This window comes from Rhinoraja longicauda, unplaced genomic scaffold (genome assembly GCF_053455715.1).
Source record: "Rhinoraja longicauda isolate Sanriku21f unplaced genomic scaffold, sRhiLon1.1 Scf000087, whole genome shotgun sequence".
Lineage (NCBI taxonomy): Eukaryota > Metazoa > Chordata > Chondrichthyes > Rajiformes > Arhynchobatidae > Rhinoraja > Rhinoraja longicauda.
The window spans coordinates 413030-420000 of NW_027601305.1; positions in this window are offsets into that span (position 1 = coordinate 413030).

A 6971-nucleotide genomic window follows, 5' to 3' on the forward strand; every position below is an offset into this window, starting at 1 on the left:
AGTACTGCAGCTCGAGCGCACAAGGTGCGCGTGGAATTGTTAGCGGCGCCGTGGTTGTGCTGGCGGTGACCATGGCTGCCTGCTCCTTTGGTTCACGATGTCCCCGCCGAAGGCGGCGTACTTTAAAGTACTGCAGCTCGAGCGCACAAGGTGCGCGGGGAATTGTTAGCGGCGCCGTCGTTGTGCTGGCGGTGACCATGGCTGCCTGCTCCTTTGGTTCACGATGTCCCCGCCGAAGGCGGCGTACTTTAAAGTGCTGCAGCTCGAGCGCACCATGTGCGTGGGGAATTGTTAGCGGGGGCGTCGTTGTGCTGGGGGCTGACTGTCCCTAGTGGGTATAGGATAATGTTAATGTACGGGGATCGCTGGGCGGCACGGACTTGGAGGGCCGAAAAGGCCTGTTTCCGGCTGTATGTGTATGATATGATATGATATGATGCCTGCCTGCTCATTTGGTTCATGATGTCCACGCGGCAGGCGGAATATTTTAAAAGCACTGTTCTGTACGAAGTGCACAATGTCCGTTGGGGAAATGCAGCTGGGGGTCGGTCGACCGGCTGACGACGCCTGCCTGCCGATTTGGTTCACGATGTCCCCGCCGAAGGCGGCATACTTGAAAGTACCGCCGTTCGCGGCGCGCAATTTGCGGGGGGAGGAATTGTTAGTGCACGTCTGTGTGCTAGGTGACGATGCTTGCCGACTTGGTTCATGCCGTCCACGCCGAAGACGGCGCCGTTTAAAGTACTGCCGCTCGAGGTGCACAATTTGCGGGGGAATTGTTAATGGGCGTCGGCGTGCTGGGTGACGATGTGGAGATGTGGAACGCCGAGCCAGATCTATCTTATTTGTTTGCTTGGCCCACTGGACTTTGCATGGGCTTTGCAACACTGTGTGCTAGGTTAAATCACGGCCAATAGAGTGAGTGTTTTTAATGATCCTGATCTGATAAGGGGACTAGAGGTAAAAGAGCCGTTAGGAGGCAGTGATCACAACACGATAAGTTTTACTCTGCAAATGGAAAGGTAGAAGGGAAAATCGGAAGTGTCTGTATTACAGTATAGCAAAGGGGATTACAGAGGCATGAGGCGGGAGCTGGCCAAAATTGACTGGAAGGAGGCCCTAGCAGGGAAGACGGTAGAACAGCAATGGCAGGTATTCCAGGGAATAATGCAGAGGTTGCAGGATCAATTTATTCCAAAGAGGTGGAAAGACTCTAAGGGGAGTAAGAGACACCTGTGGCTGACAAGGGAAGTCAGGGACAGCATAAAAATTAAGGAGAGGAGGTATAACATAGCAAAGAAGAGTGGGAAGACAGAGGATTGGGACTCTTTTAAAGAGCAACAAAAGTTAACTAAAGAGGCAATGCGGGGAGAAAAGATGAGGTGCGAGGGTAAACTAGCCAATAATATAAAGGAGGATAGCAAAAGTTTTTTTAGGTACGTGAAGAGGAAAAAAATAGTCAAGGCAAATGTGGGTCCCTTGAAGACAGAAACGGGGGAATTTATTATGGGGAACAAAGAAATGGCAGACGAGTTAAACCGTTACTTTGGGTCTGTCTTCACTGAGGAAGATACACACAATCTCCCAAATGTTCTAGGGGCCGGAGAACCTAGGGTGATGGAGGAACTGAAGGAAATCCACATTAGGCAGGAAATGGTTTTGGGTAGACTGATGGGACTGAAGGCTGATAAATCCCCAGGGCCTGATGGTCTGCATCCCAGGGTACCTAAGGAGGTGGCTCTAGAAATAGTGGAAGCATTGGAGATCATTTTTCAATGTTCTATATAGATTCAGGATCAGTTCCTGTGGATTGGAGGATAGCAAATGTTATCCCACTTTTTAAGAAGGGAGGGAGAGAGAAAACGGGTAATTATAGACCAGTTAGTCTGACATCAGTGGTGGGGAAGATGCTGGAGTCAATTAGAAAAGACGAAATTGCTGAGCATTTGGATAGCAGTAACAGGATCATTGCGAGTCAGCATGGATTTACGAAGGGGAAATCATGCTTGACAAATCTACTGGAATGTTTTGAGGATGTAACTAGGAAAATTGACAGGGGAGAGTCAGTGGACGTGGTGTACCTCGACTTTCAGAAAGCCTTCGACAAGCTCCCACATAGGAGATTAGTGGGCAAAATTAGGGCACGTGGTATTGGGGGTAGGGTACTGACATGGATAGAAAATTGGTTGACAGACGGAAAGCAAAGAGTGGGTATAAATGGGTCCCTCTCGGAATGGCAGGCAGTGACCAGTGGGGTACCGCAAGGTTCGGTGCTGGGACCCCAGCTATTTACGATATGCATTAATGACTTAGACGGAGGGATTAAAAGTACCATTAGCAAATTTGCAGATGATACTAAGCTGGAGGGTAGTGTGAATTGTGAGGAAGATGCAATAAGGCTGCAGGATGACTTGGACAGGTTGTGTGAGTGGGCGGATACATGGCAGATGCAGTTTAATGTAGATAAGTGCGAGGTTATTCACTTTGGAAGTAAGAGTAGAAAGGCAGATTATTGTCTGAATGGTGTCAAGTTAGGAGGAGGGGGAGTTCAACGAGATCTGGATGTCCTAGTGCATCAGTCAATGAAAGGAAGCATGCAGGTACAGCAGGCAGTGAAGAAAGCCAATGGAATGTTGGCCTTCGTAACCAGAGGAGTTGAGTATAGGAGCAAAGAGGTCCTTCTACAGTTGTAGCGGGCCCTGGTGAGACCGCACCTGGAGTACTGTGTGCAGTTTTGGTCTCCAAATTTGAGGAAGGATATTCTTGCTATGGAGGGCGTGCAGCGTAGGTTCACTAGGTTAATTCCCGGAATGGCGGGACGGTCGTATGTTGAAAGGCTGGAGCGATTGGGCTTGTATACACTGGTATTTAGAAGAATGAGGGGGGATCTTATTGAAACATATACGATAATTAGGGGATTGGACACATTAGAGGCAGGAAACATGTTCCCAATGTTGGGGGAGTCCAGAACAAGGGGCCACCGTTTAAGAATAAGGGGTAGGCCATTTAGAACGGAGATGAGGAAGAACCTTTTCAGTCAGAGAGTGGTGAAGGTGTGGAATTCTCTGCCTCAGAAGGCAGTGGAGGCCAGTTCGTTGGATGCTTTCAAGAGAGAGCTGGATAGAGCTCTTAAGGATAACGGAGTGAGGGGGTATGGGGAGAAGGCAGGAACGGGGTACTGATTGAGAGTGATCAGCCATGATCGCATTGAATGGCGGTGCTGGCTCGAAGGGCTGAATGGCCGACTCCTGCACCTATTGTCTATTGTCTATTGTCTATAATCAACCACTTTATTTTGCCCGTCTTTGTGACTCCTCTTTGACACGTCGATCACCGCTGAGGCTGTTTTACCTGTTTCCCCTATGTACCGTAAGGTACACTCCTTACATTGAACTGCATACACCCCATTATTTCGCTCACGGGTTATCCTCTGTGCTATCCAGTCTCTCCTGTCACCCTGTTCTATGTTTTTGTCTATTACCCAGTGGGAGCAGGCCCCATATTGACATTAATTTGTAACCCTACTGCTCCCCTCGTCTGCTGGTTTTATCACCATCTCATGTTTATCCCTCAGCTCTGCCGTGGTCTCCCTCTCTTTTTTTCTGGTGAGGTTCGGCCTATCCTTTGTCATGGGCATATCCCAGGCTGTTTTAGTAACGTTCTTTTAAAACGTGTCGTGTTTGTTTGGCTTTACCCACGTTCCAGCATTAGAGGCCAATTTTTGCAATGTTTCCTGGGTGGGATTTGCCGGTTTTACAAATGGTGTCACTATCTCACCCTGCTTCCTGATACCCTTATGGGGTCGGCTCTGTTCTTGCAGAACCCTCGGGTGGTGCAGAGTCTGGGCCTTGTTATCAATATCTTGCCCTGCTTCCCGATACCCTTGCGGGTTCGGCTCTGTTCTTGCAGATCCCTCAGGTGGTGCAGAGTCTGGGCGGCATCGTCACCCAGCACACCGACGCCCACTGAAAATTACCCACGCACAGTGCGCGCCTGGAGCGGCAGTAGTTCAAACTACCCCTACCCCTACCCCTACCCCTACCGCTACCCCTACCCCTACCCCTACCCCTAACCCTAACCCTAACCCTAACCCTAACCCTAACCCTAACCCTAACCCTAACCCTAACCCTAACCCTAACCCTAACCCTAACCCTAACCCTAACCCTAACCCTAACCCTAACCCTAACCCTAACCCTGACCCTAATGCAGGCAGAGTTATTTATAAAGTGGCCCAGACTCTGCACCACCTGAGGGTTTTGTAACAGAACCAACCCCATAAGGGTTTCAGGAAGCAGGGCAAGATATTGATAACAAGGCGCAGACTCTGCACCACCTCAGGGTTCTGCAAGAACAGAGCCGACCCCATAAGGGCATCAGGAATCAGGGCAAGATATTGATAAAATGGCCCAGACTCTGCACCACCTGAGGGTTCTGCAAGAACAGAGCCGACCCCATAAGGGCATCAGGAAGCAGGGCAAGATATTGGTAACAAGGCCCACGGGGAAGGCGGCATACTTTGGGGTTATTTTGTAGTGAGTTTTGAAGGCATGTGCTAGTGTTACGCATACCGAGGGCGCGCAAAGTTCGGCGCGCCCGGGCCAAAACGCCTCTGCTGGCCGCGGCCGAGTCGGCCGACGGATTGCCACGGACTTGCTTGACGACCTGTCACTCTCCGTGCATCGGTTGCACGCCCGGTTCGTCCTTTCCATTTGTTTCATGATGTACACGCGGCAGGCGGAATATTTTAAAAGCACTGTTCTGTTCGAAGTGCACAATGGCCGTTGGGGCAATGCAACTGGGGGTCGGTCGACCGGCTGACGACGCCTGCCTGCCGATTTGGTTCACGATGTCCCCGCCGAAGGCGGCATACTTGAAAGTACTGCCGTTCGCGGCGCGCAATTTGCAGGGGGGAGGAATTGTTAGTGGACGTCTGTGTGCTGGGTGACGATGCTTGCCGACTTGGTTCATGCCGTCCACGCCGAAGACGGCGCCGTTTAAAGTACTGCCGCTCGAGGTGCACAATTTGCGGGGGAATTGTTATTGGGCGTCGGCGTGCTGGGTGACGATGTGGAGATGAGGAACGCCGAGCCAGATCTATCTTATTTGTTTGCTTGGGCCACTGGACTTTGCATGGGCTTTGCATCATTGTGTGCTACGTTAAATCACGGCCAATTGAGTGAGTATTTTTTATTCAACCACTCTATTTTGCCCGTCTTTGTGACTCCTCTATGACACGCCGATCACCGCTGACGTGTTAATCTGCGTGTTAGGTATCTCGGGGGTCAGTTGGACGGACAGATGTGTAAGGGTTTTGTTCGGAAGGATCGTTGAGTGTAAACGGTGAACGGGGGTTAAAGGCCCTGAGGTTTCAATCCTCTAAAGAATGTAAAAGGTCTGACGCGTTAGCTAGCAGCTAATGAGGTGAACCTAGCAGCTAATGAGGCTCTCTCTCTCTCTCACGGCCCCGGGACTCCCTCCCTCCCTCCTCCCTCTTGGAACCCTCCCTGCGTGGGGGGGGGGGGGGCACGAAGAAAAAGAGGGTATAAGAAGAATCCAGTGGAAGGAGTAGGGACTGGGGGCGAGGTCAGACAGCCTATCCGGCTAATAAAGCATCATGAGGTTAGGTATAAACTCTGATGACTGCATAAACTCGCCCCTAATGGGGGGGGGGGGGGGGGGGGGGCACTCTCTCCCCCACCCCTCTCTCCCCAGTGCCACTCCCTCCGACCCCCCCCCCACTCTCTTCGTGTCGCTGGGCCCGCCCGGCACGGCCCCGAGGATCACTCCCCGCGCGGCAACGGGACACCGGGTCGCCGGGCCCGCAGGGTCGTCAGTCGGGCGGGGGGGGGAGGGTGGCCATGCCAGCAGCAGGAGAGGTTTCCAACGAACCCGCGACCGCAGCAGGACCGCCCGCGGCAGACATTTGGACCCAGCGGGTCCGTTCGGGATGGTTGCCGGGCCCGCAGCAGAGGTTTCCTTCCACCCAACGGGGGGGGGGGGGGGGGGGGGGGGGGGGCGGGGCTGCCCATCTTCCCGCTCGAAGCAACGGCCTCACCCTAACGGCCTCACCCTAACAACCCTCACCCTGACCCTAAACCGCTCGGTTCATGACTTCTCTCCGTTTGGTTCATGAATTCGCCATTTAGTTCACGACTTCTCCTGTTGGTTCCTGACTTCTACCTCGTGGTTCGTGATTCCGGCGGGTAGGTGGGGTGCCCGGATACTCTCGGCGAAAGGTGTTCAAGTGGCAACGGCGGTCCCGTAGATAAGACGGGTTCGGATGCTCGAGCGTGTCGAGTAAGCGCCGGATCGGCGCCGGGCGCCCCCGGCCGGCTGGCTTGCCCCCCCCCCCCCCCCCCCACCCCCCCCCCCCCCCTGGCGGCAGAAACGTGTATCGCGCCAGTGCCGCCGCTGAGGTCGAGATTGGCCGCCTCGACCGTTCGAAGCGTCGCAATTCCGGCGGGACTTCCGAACGCTCGTACCGCCAAGTCATCCGCGACATTCGAGAATTGCACTAAGTCCGAAAGCTGGCGTCGCTTCTTTTTTGCCCGCCGCAGGTTAACGATTTGACGGCGGAAGTCGAGGAGGTCCGATGTGCGGCCTTCAGCGGGGCCGCGGCGCGCCTTTCCCGCCAGGCCTATCGGCCCGTCTCCCGCCGGCCAGAAAATGGCATTTCTTGTCCGGGCGGTCCCGATCACGGTTAACGACTTACCACCGGAAGTCTCTATGACCCCGCAGTTTGCGGCCCCGCGGCGGGCGTCAGTGCGACACGACCGGACGGACGACCGGGCCGACTCCCGCCGACCTCAAAACGGTTTGTTTTGCGCGAAGATGGAGGTGGCGTGCCCGGAGATTTTCGGGAACACGATTTTCAGAGACACTTAGAAAAGATTGTGTGGTGAGGTGCAAAAATGTCAGGGAAGAAACCGAAGGGACACAAAAAGATCGGTAAAAGTAGCGCGACTCTGGGC